Raw genomic sequence first — 26700 nt, forward strand, 5'->3', positions numbered from 1 at the left:
CCCCCTCCACCACCATAAACCCCCAACCCCCTCACACCCCTCAAACTGCCCCCTCCACCACCACCAGCCCCCCAGCCCCCACACACCCATCAAACTGCCCCCTCCACCACCACCAGCCCCCAAACCCCCACACACCCCTCAAACTGCCCCCTGCACCACCACCAGCCCCCAAACCCCCACACACCCCTCAAACTGCCCCCTCCACCACCACCAGCCCCCAAACCCCCACACACCCCTCAAACTGCCCCCTCCACCACCACCAGACCCCCCAGCCCCCACACACCCCTCAAACTGCCCCCTCCACCACCACCATCCCCCACACACCCCTCAAACTGCCCCCTCCACCACCACCAGCCCCCAAACACCCCTCAAACTGCCCCCTCCACCACCACCAGCCCCCCAGCCCCCACACACCCCTCAAACTGCCCCCTCCACCACCACCAGACCCAAAACCCCCACACACCCCTCAAACTTCCCCCTCCACCACTACCAGCCCCAAAACCCCCACACACCCCTCAAACTGCCCCCTCCAGCACCAACAGCCCCCACACACCCCTCAAACTGCCCCCTCCACTACCACCAGCCCCCAAACCCCCACACACCCCTCAAACTGCCTCCTCCACCACCACCAGCCCCAAAACCCCCCACACACCCCTCAAACTGCCCCCTCCACCACCACCAGCCCCCAAACCCCCACACACCCCTCAAACTGCCCCCTCCACCACCACCAGCCCCCAAACCCCCACACACCCCCTCAAACTTCCCCCTCCACCACTACCAGCCCCAAAACCCCCACACACCCCTCAAACCTGCCCCCCTCCACCACCACCAGCCCCCCCAGCCCCCACACACCCCTCAAACTGCCCCCCTCCACCACCACCAGCCCCCAAACCCCCACACACCCCTCAAACTTCCCCCTCCACCACTACCAGCACCAAAACCCCCACACACCCCTCAAACTGCCCCCTCCCACCACCACCAGCCCCCACACACAACCCTCAAACTGCCCCCTCCACTACCACCAGCCCCCAAACCCCCACACACCCCTCAAACTGCCTCCTCCACCACCACCAGCCCCAAAACCCCCACACACCCCTCAAACTGCCCCCTCCACCACCACCAGCCCCCCAACCCCCACACACCCCTCAAAACTGCCCCCCTCCACCACAAAAACCCCCCAAACCCCCACACACCCCATAAACTGCCCCCTCCACCACCAAAACCCCCACACACCCCTCAAACTGCCCCTCCACTACCACCAGCCCCCCCCAGCCCCCACACACCCCTCAAACTGCCCCCTCCACCACCACCAGCCCCCCAGCCCCCACACACCCCTCAAACTGCCCCCTCCACCACCACCAGCCCCCAAACCCCCACACACCCCTCAACCTGCCCCTCCACCACTACCAGCCCCCAACCCCCCACACACCCCTCAAACTGCCCCCTCCACCACCACCAGCCCCCATATCCCCACAAACCCCTCAAACTGCCCCCTCCACCACCACCAGCTCCCAAACCCCCACACACCCCCTCAAACTGCCCCGTCCACCACCACCAGCCCCCCACACACCCTCAAACTGCCCCCTCCACCACCACCAGCCCCCAAACCCCCCACACACCCCTCAAACTGACCTCTCCACCACCACCAGCCCCCCAAACCCCCACACACCCCTCAAACTGTCCCCCTCCACCACCACCAGCCCCCAGACACCCCTCAAACTGCCCCCCTCCACCACCACCAGCCCCCAAACCCCCCACACACCAATCAAACTGCCCCCTCCACCACCACCAGCCCCCCAGCCCCCACACAGCCCTCAAACTGCCCCCTCCACCACCACCAGCCCCCCAGCCCCCACACACCCCTCAAACTGCACCCTCCACCACCACCAGCCCCCACACACCCCTCAAACTGCCCCCCTCCACCACCACCAGCCCCCAAACCCCCACACACCCCTCAAACTGCCCCCTCCACCACCACCAGCCCCCAAACCCCCACAGACCCCTCAAACTGCCCCCTCCACCACCACCAGCCCCCAAACCCCCACACACCCCTCAAACTGCCCCCTCCACCACCACCAGCCCCCAAACCCCCCACACACCCTCAAACTGCCCCCTCCACAAACACCAGCCCCCCAAACCCCCACACACCCCTCAACCTGCCCCCTCCACCACCACCAGCCCCCAAAAACCCCCACACACCCCTCAAACTGCCCCCTCCACCACCACCAGCCCCCACACCCCCACACACCCCTCAAACTGCCCCCTCCACCTCCAAAACCCCCCAAAACCCCCACACACCCCATAAACTGCCCCCTCCACCACCAAAGCCCCCAACCCCCCACACACCCCTCAAACTGCCCCCTCCACCACCAATACCCCCCCAACCCCCACACACCCCTCAAACTGCCCCCTCCACCACCACCAGCCCCCAAACCCCCACACACCCCTCAAACTGCCCCCCTCCACCACCACCAGCCCCCACACCCCCACACACCCCTCAAACTGCCCCCTGCACCAGCACCAACCCCCAAACCCCCACACACCCCTCAAACTGCCCCCTCCACCACTACCAGCCCCCAAACCCCCACACTCCCCTCAAACTGCCCCCCTCCACCACCACCAGCCCCCAAACCCCACACATCCCTCAAACTGCCCCCTCCACCACTGCCAGCCCCCAAACCCCCACACTCCCCTCAAACTGCCCCCCTCCACCACCACCAGCCCCCCAAACCCCCACACACCCCTCAAACTGCCCCCTGCCCAGAGGGACACTCTGTCCCTCCCCCAGCAGCCCTCGGTCCCCGCCCAGCAGCCACTCCGTCCTACCCAGCACCCACTCCGTCCCTCCCCCAGCAGCCACTCCATCTCTCCCCAGCAGCCACTCCATCTCTCCCCAGCAGCCACTCCATCTCTCCCCAGCAGCCACTCCATCTCTCCCCCAGCAGCCACTCCATCCCTCTCCAGCAGCCACTCCATCCCTCCCCAGCAGCCACTCCATCCCTCCCCAGCAGCCACTCCATCCCTCCCCAGCAGCCCTCCGTCCCTGACCAGCAGCCACTCCATCCCTCCCCAGCAGCCACTCCATCCCTCCCCAGCAGCCACTCTGTCCCTCCCCAGCAGCCACTCCATCCCTCCCCAGCGGAGTCATGGCTGACATCGCCCCATATTCCCAGGTCTTGGACTGAAGAGAGCTGCTCCTCCAGTCAGAGAGACTGATTCTCTCCTATATTTGCTGATGATTGGCTCAGCAGTGATGCTAGCAACAGCAAATGTGGTAGAGAAACGGCGTGTGATTGGAGGAGCAGTTCTTTGAAGAATTTTCAAAATTCACTTACTGACATTTTGAACTCAGCGTCCACAGGCCGGATATGGAGGCCTGGTGGGTCGGGTAGTTGTCAGTCGACTGCGTGTTGGACAATCCTGTGGTACATAGTACACACTACTGCCACTGCACGACAGTGGCGCAAGGAGTGGATGTTGAAGGGGGTGAATGGGGTGTTGATCAACTGGAGTGCTTTATTGACCGCGGTGATTCCGAGCTTCTTGAGCGTTCGAGGAGAGCCAAGTGGAGAGGATTCCATCATGTTCCTGATTTTTGTCCTGTAGATGGCGGACAGACTTTGGAAGTCGGGAGGTGAGTGATCTGTTGCCTGGTCCAGGACCGGGCGAAAATTCTCCGTTATCGGCGGAAAGTCCGCCGATCGGCGCAAAAAACGGCGCAAATCCGACTTGCGTCACGTCGGAAAAATGGGTCGATAGTCTCCCGGCCCGAAATGGGCCTAGCAGCGACGTAACGGGATCCGCGCTTGCGCAGTGGTTCACGCCGTGCAGCGTCATACGCGCTGCACGGCGTGACGGCTCATAAGGCCGCGCTGCTCCCCCCCCACCCGACCGGAACACCCGACCGCAACACCCGACTGGATGGCTGGCCGCCGCTCAGCCCCGAGGTTCGAGTCACGCGATGTGGAGGCGCTCCTGGACGCGGTGGAGCAGAGGAGGGATGCCCTGTATCCCCGGGCATGGCCGCAGAGTTGCCCCACGCCACAGCCGGCGTCTGTGGAGGGAAGTGGCAGAGGCCGTCACCGCTGTGGCCCTGACACCACGGACAGGCACCCAGTGCCACAAGAAGGTGAACGCCCTTGTCAGAGCAGGCAGGGTGAGCCTCCCCATATCCCCCCTCCCCCATATCCCCCCCTCCCCCATATCCCCCATATCCCCCCTCCCCCATATCCCCCCCCCTCCCCCCATATCCCCCCTCCCCCATATCCCCCCCTCCCCCATATCCCCCATATCCCCCCTACCCCATATCCCCCTCCCCCCATATCCCCCATATCCCCCCTCCCCCATATCCCCCCTCCCCCATATCCCCCCTCCCCCATATCCCCCCTCCCCATATCCCTCCTCCCCATATCCCCCCCCTCCCCATATCCCCCCCTCCCCATATCCCCCCTCCCCATATCCCTCCTCCCCATATCCCCCATATCCCCCCCTCCCCCATATCCCCCCCTCCCCCATATAACCCCTCCCCATATCCCCCCCTCCCCCATATCCCCCCCTCCCCCATATACCCCCCTCCCCCATATCCCCCCTCCCCCCATATCCCCCTCCCCCATATCCCCCATATCCCCCCTCCCCCCATATCCCCCCGCCCCCATATCCCCCCCTCCCCCATATCCCCCATATCCCCCCATATCCCCCCTCCCCCATATCCCCCCTCCCCCCTATCCCCCCTCCCCCATATCCCCCCTCCCCCATATCCCCCCTCCCCCATATCCCCCCTTCCCCCATATGCCCCCCTCCCCCCATATCCCCCCCCATCCCCATATCCCCAAGTGAATCCAGCCCTAACCTTAACCTCTGCAATGCACGCGCAACCGATGGCGTGCATTCATATACCTGCCTAACACTGTTGCCCTTTTACCCCTGCCCCCCCCCCACAGGAGAAGCGCGCACACAACAATAGGGAGCATGTGAGGACTGGAGGAGGCCCCGCTGATGAGAGGCCACTGACCGTACACGAGGAAAGGGCCCTGGAACTGGCTGGCGGACCTGAGGACCGGGAGGTTGCTGATGCAGAGGTCGGGGGCGTACTAGCGAGTGAGCCACCGACAGCCCGTCCCCATATCCCCCCTCCCCTATATCCCCCTCCCCCGTATCACCTGATCACTGCCTGATGTCTAACCATGCATGCTTCATTGTGTATCGCAGGACCAAACGTCCAGGCACCCATCCCCGCAGATGCAGACCGCCCGCAGGATGCCCCTCAGAGACCACAGGAGACGGAGAGACCCGCACCCTCCAGCATGCGACGCCCGCAGGATGCCCCTCGGAGACCACAGGAGACGGAGAGACCCGCACCCTCCAGCATGCGACGCCCGCAGGATGCCCCTCGGAGACCACGGGAGACGGAGAGACCCGGACCCTCCAGCATGCGACGCCCGCAGGATGCCCCTCGCACACAACGGGAGACGGAGAGACCTGGAGCAACAGGGAGACGACACCCCCGTCACGTGCGGGAGCGACCACCCAGCGATGAGGGGGGCAGCCACAGGCCCCCGTCACATCCGAGCCAGGACACCACTACCCAGGACACCACTACCCAGGACACCACTACCCAGGACACCACTACCCAGGACACCCCTACCCGGGACAGCACTACCCAGGACACCCCTACCCGGGACAGCACTACCCAGGAAGACGAAATACCGGACAGTGAGTCAGAGTGGATGGGTGGAGACGAACCCCCACCCCAAAGTGCCATGGACTCAGAGTGGGACGAAGAGCACGACACAACGCCACTGCTGTCACCAACACCCTCCACCATCGCAGAAACACTCACCACGGTTGGGCACTTTAGTGATGAGGCATCTGGTACACTCACTGGTGCGCACAACACAGCCGTCACGGTACAGCAGGTGGAGGTAGGAGCAGCAGAGGGACCGGGCGGTCGGAGGGCAGCCCAGCCCAAGCGAACATCTGCCGCCCAGATGGATCCCGGGTTCCTGCAGTTACCACACCCACACATAGATCCGATGCAACCACCGACCCGGAGACGAGCGAAGAGGGTGACGGGCGGCTTGCGGCGGCTGCGGTCGCAGGTGGAGGAGTCCAACCGCGTCCAGGAGCTGGGAGTGGTGCCGGTCATGCGTGCCACCCAGGCTGACACCACACGGGTGGCGTCCGCGGTGGAGGCAATGGGTGCGACGGTGTCAGACATGGGGAACGGTTTGCGAGGCCTGGGGCCTTCCGTGCAGGCGGCGTCTGTGGGCCAGGAAATGGCTGCCCTCTCACAGGAGGCCATGAGCCAGTGCCAGCGCCAGATGGCAGAAGCGCTCAACGCCATAGCCCAGTCTCTGCAGGCCATGGCCCAGTCTCAGCAGGCCATGGCCCAGTCTCTGCAGGCCATGGCTCAGTCTCTGCAGGCCATCGCTGAGGGCATCAGCGCCAGTGGCCATGTGCGAGCCGGCGTCGCACTGTCACAGACAGGGTTTGCCAACACCCTGGGCTCCATGGCTGCAAACCTGCAGACCCCTGTCGATACCAGCACGGGCCTCCAGGACTGGCAGCGCCAGATGTCGGGGGGGCATCGGATGGCCAGTCCGTTCGCATCCCCCACCCATGTAGAGGCCTGGGGGCCATCGGGCACCCCGAGGGAGGAGGAGGTGGTGTGGTCCGTCCCGGCTCCCTCTGTAGGGGAGGTCCCGGTACACCGCGACACCTCGGACTTCCCCCCTTCCGTCCCAGGTGCATCGGGTGGGCAACGGGCAGGACAGGCTGGCAGCTCGCCATCCCAGTCGCCCGGGCCGCAGCCTGGCCCATCTAGGCCAGGACGCCCCAGGAAACGGCCGCCAAAGGGATCCAGTGTCAGAGGGCAGGAATCACAGGAGTCCACCTCCAGTTCTGCTGTACCGTCTGGGGAACCACGTGGACGTAGTCAAAGGGCCCGTAAGGCCAAACAATTAGACACTGAGTAAGTTGGCACGGGTGCAGGGCACAGATGAGTTTTAGCGGCTAGGGCACGTGCATGAACTCCTTTGGTTATTAAAGTCAATGTTACACCTACCGAAGCTGCCTTTGTGCTCTGTCCAAAGTGTGCGGGGGTGTCATGTACGTTGAGCGCAAGTGTGTGTGTGAGGGGTGGTCTTACCTCAGCCCCAGGTGAGTCTGCCCCCTTCCCCCTGGGCCGCCATCAACATCCCCCGGGCAGAGGACGGGACCGTGCGCTGCAGTGTCACAGCCGCATGCAGGGATGGTCCGGGTGGATGGTGGTACTGTGGCCATGGGTCAGACATAGTCCAACGATGTAGAGCCAGGAGCTCATCGCAGGGCGTGTTGTCATCATCCTCCATGGCCTGCGATAGACACGCGTCCACCCGCAACTGTGTGAGCCCGGCCCGCTGTGCCGCAGGTGGATCGGCAATGGGGGGGGGGGGGTGTGCATGCGGGTGGGGTGGGTGGGGTTGGGGAGGGGGGTGAGGGTGCTGGGTGGGTGGATGGGTGGGGGGTGTGGGTGGTCGGCTGTTGCCATGGTGTGCGGTCTGTGGCCATACTACCCGATTCCCACGCCCATCTAGTCAGTGAAGCGGGCGTCTATCAGTCTGTCCCGTGCCCGCTGGGCCAGCCGGTAACGGTGGACAGCCACCCGCCTGTGTCTACCCTGTCTGCCCTGACCATTGCCCCCATCCCCCTCATCTGGGGAGGACTGGGCCTCTTCCTGCTGCTCCTCCACTCCGCCCTCCTCTGCCTGCGGCACATCGCCCCTCTGCTGGGCTATGTTGTGCAGGACGCAGCACACCACAATGATGCGGCCGACCCTATCTGACCGATACTGGAGGGCGCCCCCAGAGAGGTCCAGGCACCTGAAACGCATCTTCAGCACACCAAAGCACCTCTCGATCACTCCCCTTGTCGCTACATGGGCATCATTGTAGCGGTTCTCTGCCTCATTGCGTGGCCTCCGTATAGGCGTCATCAGCCACGATCGCAATGGGTAGCCCCTGTCGCCCAGCAACCAGCCCCTCAGCCGGGGATGGCGTCCCTCGTACATGCCGGGGATGGATGACCGCGACAACACGAATGAGTCGTGTACACTGCCTGGGTGACGGGCGCAGACGTGCAGGATCATCATGCGGTGGTCGCAGACCACCTGTACGTTCATCGAATAGGTCCCCTTCCTATTAGTGAACACGGCCCTGTTATCTGCAGGTGGCCGCACGGCGACGTGCATCCCATCGATCGCGCCCTGGACCATGGGGAACCCGGCAACGGCAGAGAAGCCCACGGCCCGGGCATCTTGGCTGGCCCGGTCCACGGGGAAGCGGATGTAGCGGTGCGCCATGGCATATAGGGCATCTGTCACTGCCCGGATGCACCGGTGCACCGATGTCTGCGATATGCCGGACAGGTCCCCACTCGGTGCCTGGAATGACCCCGTTGCATAAAAGATCAGGGCCACCGTAACCTTGACGGACACGGGGAGAGGGTGTCCCCCGCCAGTGCCACGCGGTGACAGGTGTGCCAGCAGGTGGCAGATGTGTGCCACGGTTTCCCGGCTCATCCGGAGTCTCCTCCTGCATTCCCGGTCCGTGAGGTCCTGGTATGACTGCCGGGGCCGGTACAACACGGGGCGCCCTCGGGTGCCTCCGTTGCCGTGGGGCCGCGACGTCCTCTCTCCCCCCTCCTCGTCCTGTCGGTCAGGTGTCCCTCCAGCCTGGGCGGCTGCGCCTGCCCCGCCTCTGCGGCAGCCTGCGCCCCCTCTCTGGCACGCTCCTCCTCCTCCTCCTCCTCATCCAGGGCAACATAGACATGAGCGGCTGCCACCACGGCGGCCAACATCGCTGGATGATCTGAAAACATGACGGCATGGTGGGGGGGAGGGGAACGACGACATGTCATCATATCCCCTCCTCCCCCCCAGCCAGGTGGCATGGACCGCATGGGTCCAACTGTTGGAGGCTGGCACCTGGCCAGGTGGACCAACTCACTTGCCCTCTCCCATCCCCCTCCTCGGCACGGACCCCCCGAACCTCCACCCCAGTACGGACCCCCCCCCCCCCCCCCCAACCCCCAACCTCCACCCCGGCACGGACCCCCCCCAACCTCCACCCCGGCACGACATGGACCCCCCCCAACCTCCACCCCAGCACGGACCCCCCCCCAACCCCCAACCTCCACCCCGGCACGGCACGGACCCCCCCCCCAACCTCCACCCCGGCACGGACCCCCCCAACCTCCACCCCAGCACGGACCCCCCCCCAACCTCCACCCCGGCACGGCACGGACCCCCCCAACCTCCACCCCAGCACGGACCCCCCCCCCAACCTCCACCCAGGCACGGACCCCCCCCCCCTCCCAACCTCCACCCCGGCACGGACCTCCTCCCGGCACTCCCCCGGAGCCCAGCCTACTCTAACCACCCCCCCCCCCTCCCCCCGCCGCACACACACACAACCCGAGACACACCTCTCCTCACGCAATCAGACTGCGGCCACGCCATTGCCTGCCCAGAGCCAACCCCCCAGGCCGTCACTCACCCCCACGCTGGTCGGCGTGAGCCTGGAGCACCGGGTCACGCCGATGAAAAGGAGGTTTGATTCACGTCGACGTGAACGGTCATCACGTCGACGGGACTTCGGCCCATCCGGAAGGGAGAATATCGGCAGACCGAAAATCGGCTGCCTTGCGCAGACCTGTGACATTCTCCGCGGCAGCGGCGCCATTAATGCCCCGCCGACTTTTCTCCCTTCGGAGACTTCGGCGGGGGTGGGGGCGGGATTCACGGCGGCCAACGGCCATTCTCCGACCCTCTGGGGCGGGCGGAGAATGACGCCCCCAGGATTTGGTTCCCTGGCAGCTGAAGGTCGGAAAGGGCAAAATGAGCCCTGCATTCTAATTTGAACTGTTCTTTTCAACAGAAGAAAGGGGGAATTCTGTCGTGTTGAACAGATATCAAGACTTTTCCTGCTACCATCACAGTTCAATCATTCAAAAAGTTAACACTGGAGACTTGGGCTCCCCATTTTCACTTCTCTGCGAAAGGTTGGCTCTAATCTGGGGCGTAATTCTCCGCCGGCGGGAGTCTCCGTTCTGCCGGCGCCCGGGGGTTTCCCGACGGCGTGGGGGGTGCCCCACAATGGGAAACCCCATTGACCGGCCGGTGTTACGGAGACTCCCGCCGGCCGGTCGGCGCAGAAATGTGGCAGGGCGGGTAGGAGAATTTCGCCCCTGATGTTTACTCATAGCTGGATCTGTTTCTGGGTCTGCGTTGCCACTGGGTCCACTTGACTCCCACTGTCTTATATTCAAAAGTCGAGCTATCAATGGAACACCAGCACTCCTGTCCCAGCGTGTTGGTGCACTGCAAGAATCTACATATACTGGACTTTTTTGGAAAACGGATGAGCAAACAAAAATGAGCAGGAGAGGACCAGCTTATTCACAAGGCCTGTCAGTAAACACAGGAAATAAAAGCAAAAATAATAGGCCTGTAGATGTTAGGTTTTGCCGCATGAAAGAAATCTTGTTTGAAAAATCCTCACCGTGACACGATTAGCTGAACATTGGACCTATTGGACTGGAAAGAAGATTATTTCCTTTCTGATTCAATTTCTTTTTAATTAATATCATCGAGTGTAAAAATCCGATTCAGTGGCCTTCTATTTAAATTAGCCACGCACAAAATTTTAATCAGGCTCAGGCTCCAGAAGGTAATTAATTGTTGATCAGCACATTTTATACACGCCCTCTCAATGATTCTGATCGCAGGCAAAGAGTTTTCATTTTCTAAAATGGAATTTATTTCATCTCTCCATCGAACATGGGGACTGCCACCACAGCTGTGTTACTGTGGAAACACTGCTTTTGCACTCCGATGACGTAGAATGCAGCCTGAGGGTTCATGCTACGTGGAGTGGCATTGTCCCGAGGCACTGGGAGGCTTAGGCGTTCTTCACAGACGAGTGGGGAAACCCGACTCCCATTGTGCCTCTGCCTGATCTTTGCTGTCAGCGCCAAGGTGCAGCTTGAAGAGGAGAGTGCGAACCTCTCCATGTGACGTATCAAAATGAAAAACATTTAGGGGGTTTGTTTCTGGCTTTTGACACCTGCTGGGGAGCTTTGACCAGTGGGAGCAGACATCAGGCATTGCGGCAGGTGTTGTGTGTGATTCTTCAAAATGGTTGGCACGTCAGGCACACGATGCACCCAAATTCTGGATTTGCGTTTTGTTGGCCTGCGTTCCTGATAGAATGCGCAAAGTCAGAAAATTATAACCTTATAATTGGTGTTTTTTAAAATTGTTTTCTACAGTGGCAGGTGTCCAAGTAAGCACCGTGAAGGGTTTGTTAAGGTCACTCTGCCGATGCCAACTGGAATTCTCCTCTTGCCTGTGAGCCTCCCGCGGAGGCCGAAACACGGTTAGGATCGGGCCTCCTTACAGTAGACCAGGTGAGGGCCAGCTCTCCAAGAAGACACACTCCCATGACAGCAAACACAAAATGGCCACAGCTGTGGGCACAGGTCACTATGCCCGTCTGGCAGCTGTGGCTAGTTTTAATCTCACTTGTCAGATAGCTTCATAGTTCAGTAAGGGCACGGGGAGTCCACACTGAGTAAGGTAAAGAACTTTGATTTATTTACAGTACAGTATATACAGTTCCCGGTTGATCCTTACCGGATCTTTTTGTGGTCGGTGTCTTACTGGCCGACCTTTGAGACACTGGTTAATTAGAGTTCTCCCGCCCCGAGCGGGGGAGCTCGTGCTCTGTGAGGATAATCGTTCCCACCCTGTAGGTCCCGTGCGGGATATTACACAGAGGTTGCCTCCACCTTGAGGCGCCTTCACTCTCTCCTACACACATCAGGAGCTCCTATCACGGAGGGTGGGCCTGCCAATTGTCATTGACAGAGGGCCTCCTATTGGCCTTCCACCTTCGGGCATAGGTAGGGTGTTCTTTCAGAGGGTCGGTGCAAAGTTGATGGGCTGAATGGCCTCCCTCTGCACTGCAGGGATTCGGTGATTCTATTCTGTGATTCTATGATTTCAGCCATGAGCAAAATAAAGTTCTGTTTGAAATAGCTTGTTTTGATGTTTAAATGCTAGAGAGTTCTGGTCCGTCTGGAAAAATTCACATCTTCCCCAACCCACCACCAACACTCTTGCTTGTCAATCAAGATATTCAGTGGGACTGTGGGTATGAATGCCAGTTGCAGTTTGGAATTGGAGAATTAGCTTCCCTATTCTGTTGTGCTGAAGTATGTCCATGTTTCGGGCTGCTTTTCCTTTCAATCATCACGTGCGCGATCCATCCATAAAAGCCAGGAGACCCCACTCCCGGGATCTACCCGGTTCGTAACGCCTTGCGGGATTCAACGCAACAATCTCGCGAAACATGGCGATGTGAATTACGCCAACAATGGACTGGATCACTTTTTAGCAAACCTGCATATTAGAGCGAGGCAGTTAGCCGTACTCTAATGTGCAGATTCCCGAGGTACCTGAGGCTTTGGGATTCAACCCCTTCACCTCAGAGACCTCGGGGAAGCAGCATTTGGTACTGGTCTCCACAAATGGGGACCAGACGGAACAGCACTCGTGAGGGATCTCCAAGGGGATTGGAGGCCCCCAGCTGCATTCCTTTTGGGCAAGGTGGTGCCCTGGCATGGCTGGTGCCATCTAGGTACCCTGGCAGTGCCACCTGGATGCGAGCCTGGCACTGCCAAGGTGCCCAGGTAGCACTGCAAGTTGGCACGGGCATTGCCAGGGTGCCAAGCTGTGCAATCGGGCTGAGGTTGCCCAGTGTGGGGTTTTGGGGGGGTGGGGTGGTGGAGATCAGGAATTGTTTTGGGGGCCTCGGAGATTGGGACAGCATTTAAAAATGACGTCCTGATCTCTCGCTACAATGGGAGTTCCGGAGGGCGGAGCTCCGCACTGTACAAAACAGGGCTCTGTATGACCCTGGCTTCGTGTTCCTCATTCAGGTCCCTCCCTCAACGCGAGTCACGTTGAATAGCCATGTGTCTCTTGGCACTGAGTGCCAGGGAACATGCAGCTAAATGTGCTCGCTAGGGGGCTTTGTTCCATTTTGGGTGAATTGCACCCCACATTTTCATTTCAGCATTAATCACTTGCGCCTGTATAAAAAAGCATTTCACTCTATCATTAGTGCTTTTTACATAATAAATCTAGCAGGACATGAGCCTGAATTTTACTCTCACACCAGCTCCCCACACTTAGAAGGTTGTGGTGGTTGGGGTCAGTCATCTCAGTCCCGGGGCATCACTGCAGGAGTTCCTCAGGTTAGTGGCCTCGGCACAACCATCTTCAGCTGCTTCATCAATGACCATCCTTCCATCATAAGGTCAGATGTGGGGCCATTCGCTGACAGCCATTCAGTGATTACTGGAGGAGAGCACAGGTGGATGAGAGGAGGTTTGGAAGCAAGACAAACATTTGTCGTGTTGGGTGCTCTGCTACATAGACGAACCAGCACGGTTGCGGATGGTACAACTCAGTTTTATTACTAACAATAACAACATCTGTAAACTTGTTACTGTGGTTCGTTCATTACCCTCTAACCTGTGGACCTAGCCCTAACACTATCTTGGAGAAGCACTCAGCACATGGTGAATGTCTGAGTGGCTTGCTGTGAGCTCTGTGCCCTGAGCTGTGTCCTGCTGGAATGAGCGGGAAGTGTCGTGTTCCCCATTTATAGTGTGTATGCTCTTGCCTGTGATTGGCTGTGATGTTGTGTGTGTATTGATTGGTTCGTTGATCTGTCCATCAGTGTGTATGTATGTTTGCACCATGATGTTTATCTGAATATCATGACATCCCCCCTTCTTTACAAGAATATGTGCCTATGTGGTAATAAATATAGATGTGTACTGAGTGCAGCTGAATATGTGTGTGCAATATCTACAACATGTACATGAGGCTAAACTATATACATAGGAAGGTGTCAGGTGCAACATAGCAACGAGGTTGTACCATAAACAAAACACGTGTAAACATCAAGCATCAATACGAACTCCTGTAACGACAAAAAGAGAAACATATTAACATTGTGGCATAATACGTCAGTGAGTTCAATGTTTAAACAGGCTCATAAGTCCAGCCTAGTAGGTGGGCGACAAATTCGGGTTGACCGCCTCAAGGGTGGGTCAGGATCCACCGGCTGAGGAATGGGCCTGGCCACAGGCAACAGAGGAATGGGCATGGTGGCAGGAAGCTCCACAAAGTTGACATCAGGAACAACAGGAGGGCGTGGCACCAGTGTATGATCATGTAGCGAGCGCGGAAGCAGACGAAGAGCCCGGCGATTGCACCTGCGAATGGAGCCATCAGGCATGCGAACCAGGAACGAGCGGGGAGCCACTCGTCGGAGAACTTCGGCAGTTGCCGACCAGCCACCCTCTGGTAGGTGGATGCGGACGTTGTCTCCAGGCGCCAGGGCAGGAAGATCAGTTGCCCGAGTGTCATGTGCCACCTTCTGCTGAGCACGCTGCTGTCGTATCCTTTGCAGTACTGGAGCATAGTTGGGTGTAGGAACCAGAATGGATGGCACAGTGGTCCTGAGGGCGCGGCCCATCAACAGCTGGGCTGGTGAGAGGCCAGTGGCTAGTGGGGCTGAGCGATAGGCCAGCAGGGCTAAGCAGAAATCCGATCCGGCATCAGCAGCCTTGCAGAGGAGCCGCTTGACGATGTGAACGCCCTTTTCCGCCTTGCCATTTGACTGGGGATGCAGAGGGCTGGACGTCACGTGTGTGAAGCCACACGAAGCAGCAAAAGAAGACCATTCTTGGCTTGCAAAACAGGGCCCATTGTCCGACATGACAGTAAGCGGAATGCCATGGCGAGCGAAGGTGTCTTTGCATGCCCTGATGACAGCGGACGATGTCAAATCGTGCAGGCGTATGACCTCTGGATAATTCGAAAAGTAATCTATGATGATGACGTAGTCCCTGCCAAGCGCATGTAAAAGGTCCACACCCACCTTCGCCCAGGGGGACGTCACCAACTCATGGGGCTTGAAGCGTCTCAGGGGGCTGCGCCGGCTGAAACCTTTGGCAGGTGGGGCAGTTGAGCACCATGTTGGTAATGTCAACGCTGATGCCCGGCCAGTATACAGCTTCTCGGGCCCTTCGTCTGCACTTCTCAACCCCGAGATGGCCTTCGTGTAGTTGGTTGAGGACCAGCTTGTGCATGCTGTGTGGAATCACAATCCGGTTCAGCTTTAGGAGGACACCGTCAATGACGGCCAAGTCGTCTCGGACATTGTAGAGTTGTGGGCACTGTCCTTTGAGCCATCCTCCCGTCATGTGGCGCATCACACGTTGTAGAAGGGGGTCAGCCGCAGTCTCCCGGCGAATACAGGCCAGACTTGAATCATCAGCTGGCAGATTTGCCGATGTGAAGGCCACCTGCGCTTCGACCTGACAGACGAACCCCTCCGAGTCGGGCGGTGTGCTCACTGCTCTGGATAGGGCATCCGCAATGATGAGGTCCTTTCCTGGGGTGTAGACCAGTTGGAAGTCGTACCTCCGGAGCTTGAGCAGGATGCGCTGGAGGCGAGGGGTCATCTCGTTCAGGTCCTTATGAATGATGCTGACCAGGGGGCGATGGTCGGTTTCCATGGCGAACTGGGGGTGACCGTACACGTCGTTGTGGAACTTGTCTATGCCGGTTAACAAACCCAGGCACTCCTTCTCAATCTGCGCATAGCGCTGTTCTGTGGGGGTCATGGCCCGCGAGGCATAGGCGACCGGGGCCCATGATGCAGTGTCATCCCGTTGCAGGAGTACCGCCCCAATGCCAGACTGGCTGGCATCAGTCGAGATCTTTGTATCACGAGAGGTGTCGAAAAATGCCAATACTGGGGCTGTGGTGAGCTTAATTTTGAGCTCCTCCCATTCCTTCTGGTGTGCGGGCAGCCACTGGAACTCCGTGGACTTCTTTACTAGGTGGCGAAGAGCCGTTGTGTGGGAGGCAAGGTTGGGAATGAACTTTCCCAGGAAGTTGACCATGCCTAGAAAGCGTAGCACTGCCTTCTTGTCTGACGGCTGCAGCATGGCTGTAATGGCGCTCACCTTGTCTGCATCCGGACGCACTCCTGACCGGGATATGTGGTCCCCCAGAAACTTTAGCTCAGTTTGGCCGAAAGAACACTTGGCTCGGTTGAGGCGCAGGCCGTGTTCCCGTATCCGCGCAAAGATACGCTGGAGACGACTGATGTGCTCCTGTGGTGTGGTGGACCAGATGATGCCGTCGTCAACATAGACGCGCACCCCTTCGATGCCCTCCATCATCTGTTCCATGATTCTGTGAAAGACCTCGGATGCCGAGATGATGCCAAACGGCATTCTGTTATAGCAGAACCTGCCGAAAGGAGTGTTGAAGGTGCACAACTTCCTGCTGGACTGATCCAGTTGAATCTGCCAAAAACCCTTCGAGGCATCAAGCTTTGTGAAAATTTGGCCCGGGCCATTTCGCTCGTGATCTCTTCCCGTTTGGGTATGGGGTAGTGTTCCCTCATGATGTTGTTGTTCAGGTCTTTCGGGTCGATGCAGATCCAGAGTTCGCCAGAGGGCTTCTTAACGCACACCATGGAGCTGACCCATAGCGTGGGCTCCGTGACCCGGGATAGCACCCCTTGGTCCTGGAGATCCTGCTGCTGCTGCTTGAGGCGGTCTTTGAGTGGTGCTGGGACCCTGCGAGGTGCATGAATGACCGGGGTGGCATCCGGTTTGAGCCGTATTCTGTAGGTATAGGGCAGTGTGTCCATGCCCTCGAATGCCTCCTGGTTGTGGGCGAGGAGCGAGTGGAGCTGTGCCCTAAATTCTGCATCCGGGAAGTCTGATGTGCCTTCTGGAGACAGAGCGTGTACCCGCTGAACAAGGTGGAGAACCTTGCATGCCTGTGCGCCCAGCAGGGAGTCCTTCGATGATCCAACTACCTCGAATGACAGTGTGGCCGTGTATGTATTGTGTGTCACCTGGAGCTGGCAGGATCCCATGGCCGGGATAACGTTTCCATTGTAGTTGACCATCTTACAACGGGATGGCCGAATCGGTGGTCTGACCTTCAAGGCGTAGAAGACTGACCATGCTATTAGGTTGGCGGAGGCACCAGTGTCCAATCGGAATGTTATTGGTGATCGGTTGACCATTAGAGTGGCACACCATTCATCACCCGGATTGACACTGTTCACTGGCATCGGCTGGTGGGTCCTGCTTGGAGACATCCGGTTCCTGTCAATGACCGCAACGCAGACGGCTTCCCGGTCGTCTGTATCACCGGTCTGTATATCGTCCGGGTATGACTCGGAGTATGGAGGCTGAATGGTCCGCACTTCCCTGCGAGGCTGTCGGAATTGGGGAGCGTTGGCAGGTTGAGCTGCTCGACAGCAGGCAGCGTTGTGGCCCATCTTGCCACAGCGGAGCCATTGTCGGTTCTTTGCCGGACATTGCCGCTTTAAATGTGCGGATCCACAGTTGCCGCACGTCGTGACGTCATGGCGTTCGTTGCGCCATCACGCATGCGCAGTTCGGTCCTGCGTAGAGCGTGCCTGCGTGTCATGTCCCTCTGCGTCAACATCTCTTTTGGCGCGTACAAGCGCGGGAGGCCGCGGAAAGCGCGCAAGCTGGGCGCCCTCGTCCGGGACGCGGGCCGGGAGGAACTTGATCGCCTGGACCCGCTCGGCCTCGTAGGACCCCTACCTTGCCGATTCGGCCGCGTAGGACCCCTGCTGTGCCGATTCGGCCGCCTGGAATTGGGAGTAGCGGCTGGTCACGTTTTCATGGAGGACGCAGTCTTCGATGGCGGTGGGAGGGTGAGGCTTTTAATTTTGAGGAGCTGCTGGCGTAGGGTGCCTGAGGTGACCCCAAAAACAATCTGGTCCCGAATTAAGGAATCGGAGGTGGCCTCGTAACCGCAGGACTGCGCGAGGATACGGAGGTGTGTCAGGAAAGATTGAAAGGGCTCATCCTTACCCTGCAGGTGCTGCTGGAAGAGGTACCTCTCGAAGCTCTCATTTACCTTGACGCTGAAGTGTTGCTCGAGTTTGAGAAGGACCGTCTTGTACTTCGCCTTGTCCTCACCTTCCGCGAACACCAGGGAGTTGTAGATGTGGATGGCGTGTTGCCCTGCCGTGGAGAGGAGGAGGGCAATTTTCCTGGTGTCCGAAGCATTCTCCTTTTCTGTGGCTTCTCGGAAGAACTGGAAGTGCTGTTTAAACAGCTTCCAGTTGACGCCGAGGTTGCCAGCGATTTGGAGCGGCTGCGGCGGGCTGATGGTGTCCATGGCGCAGGATGGCGGATTCCTTAAGATGCGTAGGTAGGTCTCACAGTTACTGGGTTCCAATCCTGGTACTATGTCGTGTTGGGTGCTCTACTACACAGACGAACCAGCACGGTTGTGGATGGTACAACTCAGTTTTATTACTAACAACATCTGTAAACTGGTTACTGTGGTTCGTTCATTACCCTCTAACCTGTGGACCTAGCCTTAACACTATCTTGGAGAAGCACTCAGCACATGGTGAATGTCTGAGTGGCTTGCTGTGAGCTCTGTGCCCTGAGCTGTCTCCTGCTGGAATGAGCGGGAAGTGTCGTGTTCCCCGTTTTATAGTGTGTATGCTCTTGCCTGTGATTGGCTGTGATGTTGTGTGTGTATTGATTGGTCTGTTGATCTGTCCATCAGTGTGTATGTATGTTTGCACCATGATGTTTATCTGAATATCATGACAACATTGATAAATTCTAGAATACTTGCATTGCCCACATCGCAAAGGGCTTCGTGGAATTAACTATTTTGAAGTGCAGTGACTATTTTATAGAGATAACATGCAATAACATTAAATAACCAATACCAGATGCTTTTCCAATTACATGATGAAGATAAAAAAAGAGGGATTTGTGTGGATAATGATGTGGTTTTGGGGAATACACATCATGACAGTAGCAGTCTTCTTGAATGGACACATTGTGAGGCATGTTTATTGTATCCTCTGTTCGACACAGAGAGAGACCCTGCTAGGGAGATGAGTTGACTTTCAGGTTACAGGGTCTGATGTTTCCGCTCATGATGCTGTATGTTTAACATTTTTACAGCTTCCCTTCTGTTCTCAGGGGGAGTTTTCCTCGCTGCAGCACAGAGGTTCCGCAGCAGGGAGCTGACAGGAAGAACCTAGAATGAAAAGCCTTTTAATGGTTGCCGTGGAAAGTTGTATCAGCCACGTGACAGATCAAAGAAATAAAACAAATCCACCTGGGAGCAGCACATATAAATTTAATGATTCAATTGCAGTGTAACATAAACAGCAAAGATTACTGCATTCAAAAAAGATGCTCACCCCGCACACTTTCATCCATAATTTTTAACTACTTTCCACTGAATGATTGGCTGGCATTTGCGACTTTGTGGTCGATTGCTCCTTCCGTGTCAAAGTACAAAGTACAAAGTACAAAGGGAATAATTCAATTCAAAGTCGGAGTTAACCGGATAAATCATGTGCCAATTGGAGCAGTGTAATTGACATTTGAAAGAATGGGCTGTGCTGGTGATGGGTGAGCCAACATTCATTTGTCTACGATCTTGGATAGTATTGAACCTGTCTAAAGGAGACACATAGACTGTCTGCGCTGTGTATAAACAATGTTTATCTGTCTTCCGTACGTATCTGTGCTCTCTACAAACGGGTTGCAAACCCCATGGGTACAATCAGAGGGGAGCTATGCAAGGTTCTGTTGGCATGGAGCCTTACCACGGCTGAGGGTGGTAATGGTGATAGAGGATTGAGCATTTCCAGCCCCTGGAGATGGGTTTGGATTTGGGGGATCAGGAAAATAGGAGGAAGCTACATCAGGATAGCTCCGCGATGCTTTCCCACTGCCCCTGGGGAATTCCAAGGGGGAGCTGGGAACAAGGTTCCCTCCATGGAGGTCATCAGCAAATTAGGAGAGATAAGGCCTGACCGAGGGGACATTTTACAAGAATGCGATGGCTGCCTGCCATCGGAGTGCCCCCCCTGATATTTGTGAAACCCTGAAGTTCCCTAGGCAGCCTCCCGGTGGCAGGACAGTTTGCCATTGGGGCTGCAGGCTTCATGTACCAGTGAAGGGCCCACCAGGGAGAAAGACCACAGCTATGTTTAAAATGGGAGAAGTTTCCTCGCCATAGAACCACACGGCCACATCCTAGAACCACATCCTACCAGATGTGGGGGGGGGTTGCGGGGGGGTGCGCGCGAAGGCGCTGGCTGGGCTAATGGTGGAAATGGGAAGGGTGGAAGCTTTACACCCAGCATCGGGGAATGCCACCATGTTGAGGGGCCCTCACGATCCCCATTTTGCCTGAGCAGCGGCCAGCGTTCCAGATGGGCACTGGTTGACCAGTGCTGTGGTCTCTCTCATCGGGCTTTCCACCTTGGGAGTCCACCCGTCATAAGGTGGTGAATGCAGAGGCTGCCATTAGGGGGCCATCTCCTAGACGGTTGTGCTGGTGGTGTCCTGACGTGTGTGAGTTTGGTACCCCCATATTACCGCAACGTCAGAGTCCAAGGTCCACTGGGACGTTCATGCCAGAGTTAGAACATGTGCCTCGCTACCAGTATCTACGCTCAGAGCACTGTTTCAAGGAATTGAGTATGAACTTTATTTAACTTTTAAATTTCAATTGGCGGACCCTGCAGTAGTAGGATCTTCAAATTCATCCCTGCTTTTTCTCTACGTGTTGTAATTTTTATAGGACGGCACAATGTCTGTGTGGAGTCTGCACGCTCTCCCTCCGCCTGCGTGGGTTTCCATCGGGTGCTCCGGTTTCCTCGCACAGTCCAAAGATGTGCAAGTCAGGTGGATTGGCCAGGCAAATGCGAGGTGATGCATTTTGGAAGATCGAATTCAAGAGCGGACTATACGGTCAATGGAAGAGTCCTGGGGAAAATTGATGTACAGAGCGATCTAGGAATTCAGGTCCATTGTACCCTGAAGGTGGCAACGCAGGTCAATAGAGTGGTCAAGAAGGCATACAGCATGCTTGCCTTCATTGGACGGGGTATTGAGTACAAGAGTCGGCAGGTCATGTTACAGTTGTATAGGACTTTGGTTAGACCACATTTGGAATACTGCGTGCAGTTCTGGTCGCCACATTACCAGAAGGATGTGGATGCTTTAGAGAGGGTGCAGAGGAGGTTCACCAGGATGTTGCCTGCTATGGAGGGTGCTAGCTGTGAAGAAAGGTTGAGTAGATAAGGATTGTTTTCGTTGGAAAGACGGAGGTTGAGGGGGGACCTGATTGAGGTCTACAAAATTATGAGAGGTATGGACAGGGTGGATAGCAACAAGCTTTTTCCAAGAATGGGGGTGTCAATTACAAGGGGTCACGATTTCAAGGTGAGAGGGGGAAAGTTTAAGGGAGATGCGTGAGGAAAGTTTTTTACACAGAGGGTGGTGGGTGCCTGGACCGCTTTGCCAGTAGAGGTGGTAGAGGCGGACACAATAGCATCATTTAAGATGCATCTGGACAGATATATGAATGGGTGGGGAACAGAGGGAAGTAGATCCTTGGAAAATAGATGACAGGTTTAGATAAAGGATCTGGATCGGCGCGGGCTGGGAGGGCCGAAGGGCCTGTTCCTGTGCAGTAATTTTCTTTGTTCTTTGTTCTTCGTCTTGACAAGTGTTTCAACTGCTTTAGTAAACCACGGTTCCCTCGCTCGACCACTTCCTCCCTGCCTGACAGATACATACTTATCAAGGACATGCAGTAGCTGTTCCTTGAACAAGCCCCACAATTCCATTGTGCCCATCCCCTGCAGTTTTCCTCTCCATGCGATGTATCCCAAGTCTTGCCTCATCGCATCATAATTGCCTTTCCCCCAGATATAACTCTTGCCCTACAGTATATACCTATCCCTTTCCATCACTAAAGTAAATGTAATCGAATTGTGGTCACTATCACCAAAGTGCTCACCTACCTCCAAATCTAACACCTGTCCTGGTTCATTACCCAGCACCAAATCCAATATGGCTTCGCCTCTCGGCCTATCTATATACTGTGTCAGGAAACCCTACTGCACACATTGGACAAAAACGGACCCATCTAAAGTACTCGAACTATAGCGTTTCCAGTCAATATTTGGAAAGTTAAAGTCCCCCATAACAACTGCCCTGTTACTTTCGCTCCTATCCAGAATCATCTTTGCAATCCTTTCCTCTACATCTCTGGAACTTTTCGGAGGCCTATAGAAAACCCCTAACAGGGTGACCTCTCCTTTCCTGTTTCTAACCTCAGCCCATACTACCTCAGTAGACGAGTCCTCATCAAACGTCCTTTCTGCCACCGTAATACTGCCCTTGACTAACAATGCCACCCCTCCCCCTCTTTTACCACCTTCCCTGAGCTTACTAAAATATCTAAACCCCGGCAGCTGCAACAACCATTCCTGTCCCTGCTCTATCCATGTCTCCGAAATGGCCACAACATCGAAGTCCCAGGTACCAACCCATGCCGCAAGTTCACCCACCTTATTCCGGATGCTCCTGGCATTGAAGTAGACACCTTTCTGCCTGCCGGTACACTCCTGCAACTTTGAAACCTTACTCATGACCTCACTACTCTCAACCTCCTGTATACTGGAGCTACAATTCAGGTTCCCAAGCCCCTGCTGAACTAGTTTAAACCCTCCAGAAGAGCATTAGCAAATTCCCCCCCCAGGATATCGGTACCCCTGTGGTCCAGATGTAGACCATCCCGTTTGTAGAGGTCCCATCTACCCCAGAGTGAGCCCCAATTATCCAGGAATCTGAAACCCTCCCTCCTGCACCATCCCTGTAGCGACGTGTTCAACTGCTCTTTCTCCCTATTCCTCGTCTCGCTAGCACGTGGCACAGGTAACAACCCAGAGATAAAAACTCTGTTCCAGATCTAAGTTTCCACCCTAGCTCCCTGAATTCCTGCCTTACATCCCTATCCCCTTTCCTACCTATGTCGTTGGTACCTATGTGGACCACGACTTGGGGCTGCTCCCCCTCCCCCTTAAGGATCCCGAAAACACGATCAAGACATCGCGGACCCTGGCACCTCGGAGGCAACACACCAACCGCGAGTCTCTCTCGTTCCCACAGAATCTCCTATCTGTCCCCCTAACTATGGAGTCTACAATGACTAATGTTCTACTCCTTTCCCTCCTTCCCGTCTGAGCAACAGGGACAGACTCTGTACCAGAGACCCTTACCCCATGGCTTACCCCCGGTACGTCCCCCCCCACCCCCCACCCAACAGTATCCAAAGCGGTATACTTGTTACTAAGGGGAACGACCACAGGGGATCCCTGTACTGACTGCTTCCTCCCAGCAAAGTGGGAGGAAGAATTGGGGGTGGGTATGGAGGAGGGGTTCTGGTGTGAAGTGCTCCGGTGGGTGAACGCTTCCACCTGGTGTAAGGTTGTGGCTGATGCAGCTGAAGGTGGTGTATAGACCGCACTTTACAAGGGCGAGGGTGAGCCGGCTCTTTGAGGGGGTAGAAAATGTGTGTGAACGTTGCAGAGGGGGTTCATATGTTTTGGTCCTGTCCAAAGCTGGAGGATTACTGGAAGGAGGGGCTTTGGGTAATCTCTAAAGTGGTGCATGTGAAACTGGACACGGGCCCTCGGGAGGCCATATTCGGGGTGTCGGGCCAGCCTGGGTTGGAAGCGGGCACTGAGGCAGATGTTGTAGCCTTCGCCTCGTTGATCGCCCGAAGGCGGATCCTGTTAGGGTGGAGATCAACCTCTCCACCCTGTGCCCTGGCGTGGGGGGGGGGGGGGGGGGGGGGGGAGAAGAGGGGGGGGCGGGGGGGGGGGGGCCTGCTGGAATTCTTGACGCTTGAGAAGGTTAAGTTTGAACTGAGGGGAAGGATGGAGGGTTTCTACAATTCTTGGGCGTTATTCATTATGCACTTTCGAGAATTGGATCACATTGAACATGCGGGGGTGGGGGGGACTGTGTGTGTTAATGGTGACTATGGGTGATTCCTGATTCCTCTTTGTCATTTGTTTATGTGAACATGCAGGCTCATGTTTGGGGGTTCGGTGGGAGGATGGGATCGTTGTTATTGATATGGGGATTGACATTACATTCGTTACTGATTATTGTTTATTGTTGGGTGTAAATTTGGGAGAAAATGTGAAAAAGGAGGAGAATAAAAAATATTTTTTAAGAAACAATAGCTAAAGCACAGTTGGTGCTCAAAATATATCAGTGGTAAATATAATTTCAAAAAAATATATATTTTAATTACCAGGGCTCGCACTGTCAAAATCACTGGTCATGATAGGAATAATCAAATCTATAAAATGAGTTTGTTTAAAACTAATCTCCTAAAACCAATTGGATTTGCAGATCAAATAAAAACAGAAAATGCTGGATAAACTCAGCAGGTCTGGCAGCATCTATGGAGAGAGAAACGGCATTAACGTTCCGAGACGGGTGGACTCAAAGCATTGACTTTGCTTTTGTCTCCACACATGCTGCCAGGCCTGCTGAGCTTTCCATCGTTTTCTGTTTTCCTTTCTGGTTTCTATCAATCGCACTACTTTACCTTTATTTAAGTCTTCAGATTTCTTATGAAAAGGCCTCCATCTCCCAAAGGAGCTGCTGGAGGATCTTACGCTGGTCTTCAAGAGGAACAGCCTGCCTCCAGTTCCTCGCGGGACCCGCCATCTGTCTTGTTTTCACCACCCACCATGTTGTGCATACAAACCGAGGTGAATGAACATCCTCATCAAAGCATTTCTGATCTTCTTAGTAGAGGGGGAAAAAATGCATATCCTAGAATCTGAAATAAAAACAGAAGATGTCAAAACTAATTCTGATGGTCGACCTTGCCCAAAACCTTGACCTGCCTTTCTCTTCCAGGTGTTGGCTTGTTCTGTGATGAAGATGGTTAAATACTGTCACTGCAATTCTAACATCCTGCATAATATATATATATATTAAACTCTATTTAGAGAACAACACATTCAATGGAAGCTGCAGTAAGTTAATACGGCTTCGACTTAGCACTTGCTGTCAGTTGAATTGGAGGAAGAGTAACGTTACTTAGTGAGAAGCTAAACGTTGTTTCACCCTGACTCTCATCATTAAACTTGCTGATGGACTGGCAGGCCGGGAAGGGTGACACATGGGCTTAAGTCAGATCCAGGAAAAGTAATTTAAAGAATCGGGGCAATGTCAAGTGTGGTACGAGCCAGAAATCCAAAGCAGACCTCAAATATGTACACGTGAAGAAAACACGGGCTGATCAGACCACCAGCTGATTAAAGCCAGCTAAAGCTTCTACTGTTGATCGGCATAAATAACCACTGCCTTTGCAGCTATCTGGGAAAATTGTTTGCGACAATTCTTGAGTCCATTAGCAAGGACACAAGTAGCCAACAAAAAGAAAGTGCTACATATGTAGGCCTCACAATCATAAGCAGAACATAATTAAAATCACCAAGGTCAAGAATGCAGCACCAGGACATTCAGTACTACTTTAACCATGGCCCCTTGGTGCGTTTTGTTTAACGTGTGACTGCACCCACAGCTCGAGTAGACAGCGAGCTCTCCCATTTTGTTCTTTGTTTATGTTTGACGAGGGTCAGTCGCTGGGGGCAGGTTTGACCAGGGGACCTATTTAGCAAATGCGAACTCTGGTGATTGGGTTGACTTTCTGGTTTAGTACCTCAATTGGACTGTTTGGATAATGTATCCCTTGAAATTTATCTTTACAATCTAGCACTCTAGGTAATACCTTTATAATACACCAATCACAAGAACATCACTATCAATTTGGCAACTAATATCTTCTGTAGGTTACATCTACATTTTTCACCTACCGAAGGCTCTCACGTTGTTGACTCGCAACATGTTAAGGCTGGTTTTCAGGAATCATATATCATGGGGAATCAAAATCTAGACCTTTATGAGAAAGGTCTATTTGAGTGATAGCTTCAGCGCTGACTATAACTCTCTTTAAAATGACTTTGTGCTCTTAATAAGGGAACCCCAGATTGTTTGATCCTTCTTTTGCATTGAGCCCATTTCCTATTGCAGCAATGTAGCGGATAAATAATTGGTATCTGACACATTTATTTGTGACTATGGAAATAACCAGCTGCGCTTTCAGTCAGGAGAGAGACTTCCAATTATCTCTCGCCATTTCTGCTTGAGGAAATGTTAACTCCTTCATGGGCATATTGGCTTGATGGGAAATGTCATCATATGCAAACATGCAGATAATGATATACAGACAAGCTCAGACAGGCAGCTAATGAACACAGATGACAGGACATGACCAATGAGGAGGCAGGACACTCAGGGGTGGTATCTCACTATAAAAGGCACGAGACACTCACACTCTGCCTCTTTCCACTGATGAACATCTACAGAGTGAGTCAGGGTGTATGTACAGTATCACACCTCCAGCACGTGGCTAAGAGCTAGTCTGGTTCAGTCAGAAAGAGTAACCACACTTAGGTTACCAGAGAGTCGAACTCATAGAGAACTGTGCTAACTGTGCTACTGGTTCAATAGATCAGATTGAACTAACTTCAAGGTCTGGAGTATCTTTTGGTTAAAGCTGCATCCAGTTGCAGCCTGTGTTATCCCAGAGTACATAACACGTCATGCTACCAGGAGACTGCTTAATCTAGGTGGTTTACCTCAGTCCGTTACGTGACGACC

The 26700-nt window shown here is 55.5% G+C and overlaps 1 protein-coding gene and 1 long non-coding RNA gene across 4 annotated transcripts in view; both read left to right on the forward strand.

Moving 5' to 3' along the window:
- The window catches only part of LOC140388518 (copine-9-like), a 604903-nt gene that overhangs the window by 262987 nt on the left and 315216 nt on the right, over window positions 1–26700 (forward strand). The window lies entirely within an intron of this gene.
- Window positions 19424–24842, forward strand: LOC140388519 (uncharacterized). 2 transcript variants are annotated; one of them, XR_011934209.1, is made up of 3 exons: window positions 19424–19563; window positions 20744–20871; window positions 24593–24842. It is a non-coding gene; the product is annotated as an uncharacterized lncRNA (long non-coding RNA). The 2 variants fall into 2 exon arrangements; XR_011934210.1 differs by lacking the exon at window positions 19424–19563 and adding an exon at window positions 19582–19668.

This window comes from Scyliorhinus torazame, chromosome 13, assembly GCF_047496885.1.
Source record: "Scyliorhinus torazame isolate Kashiwa2021f chromosome 13, sScyTor2.1, whole genome shotgun sequence".
NCBI lineage: Eukaryota > Metazoa > Chordata > Chondrichthyes > Carcharhiniformes > Scyliorhinidae > Scyliorhinus > Scyliorhinus torazame.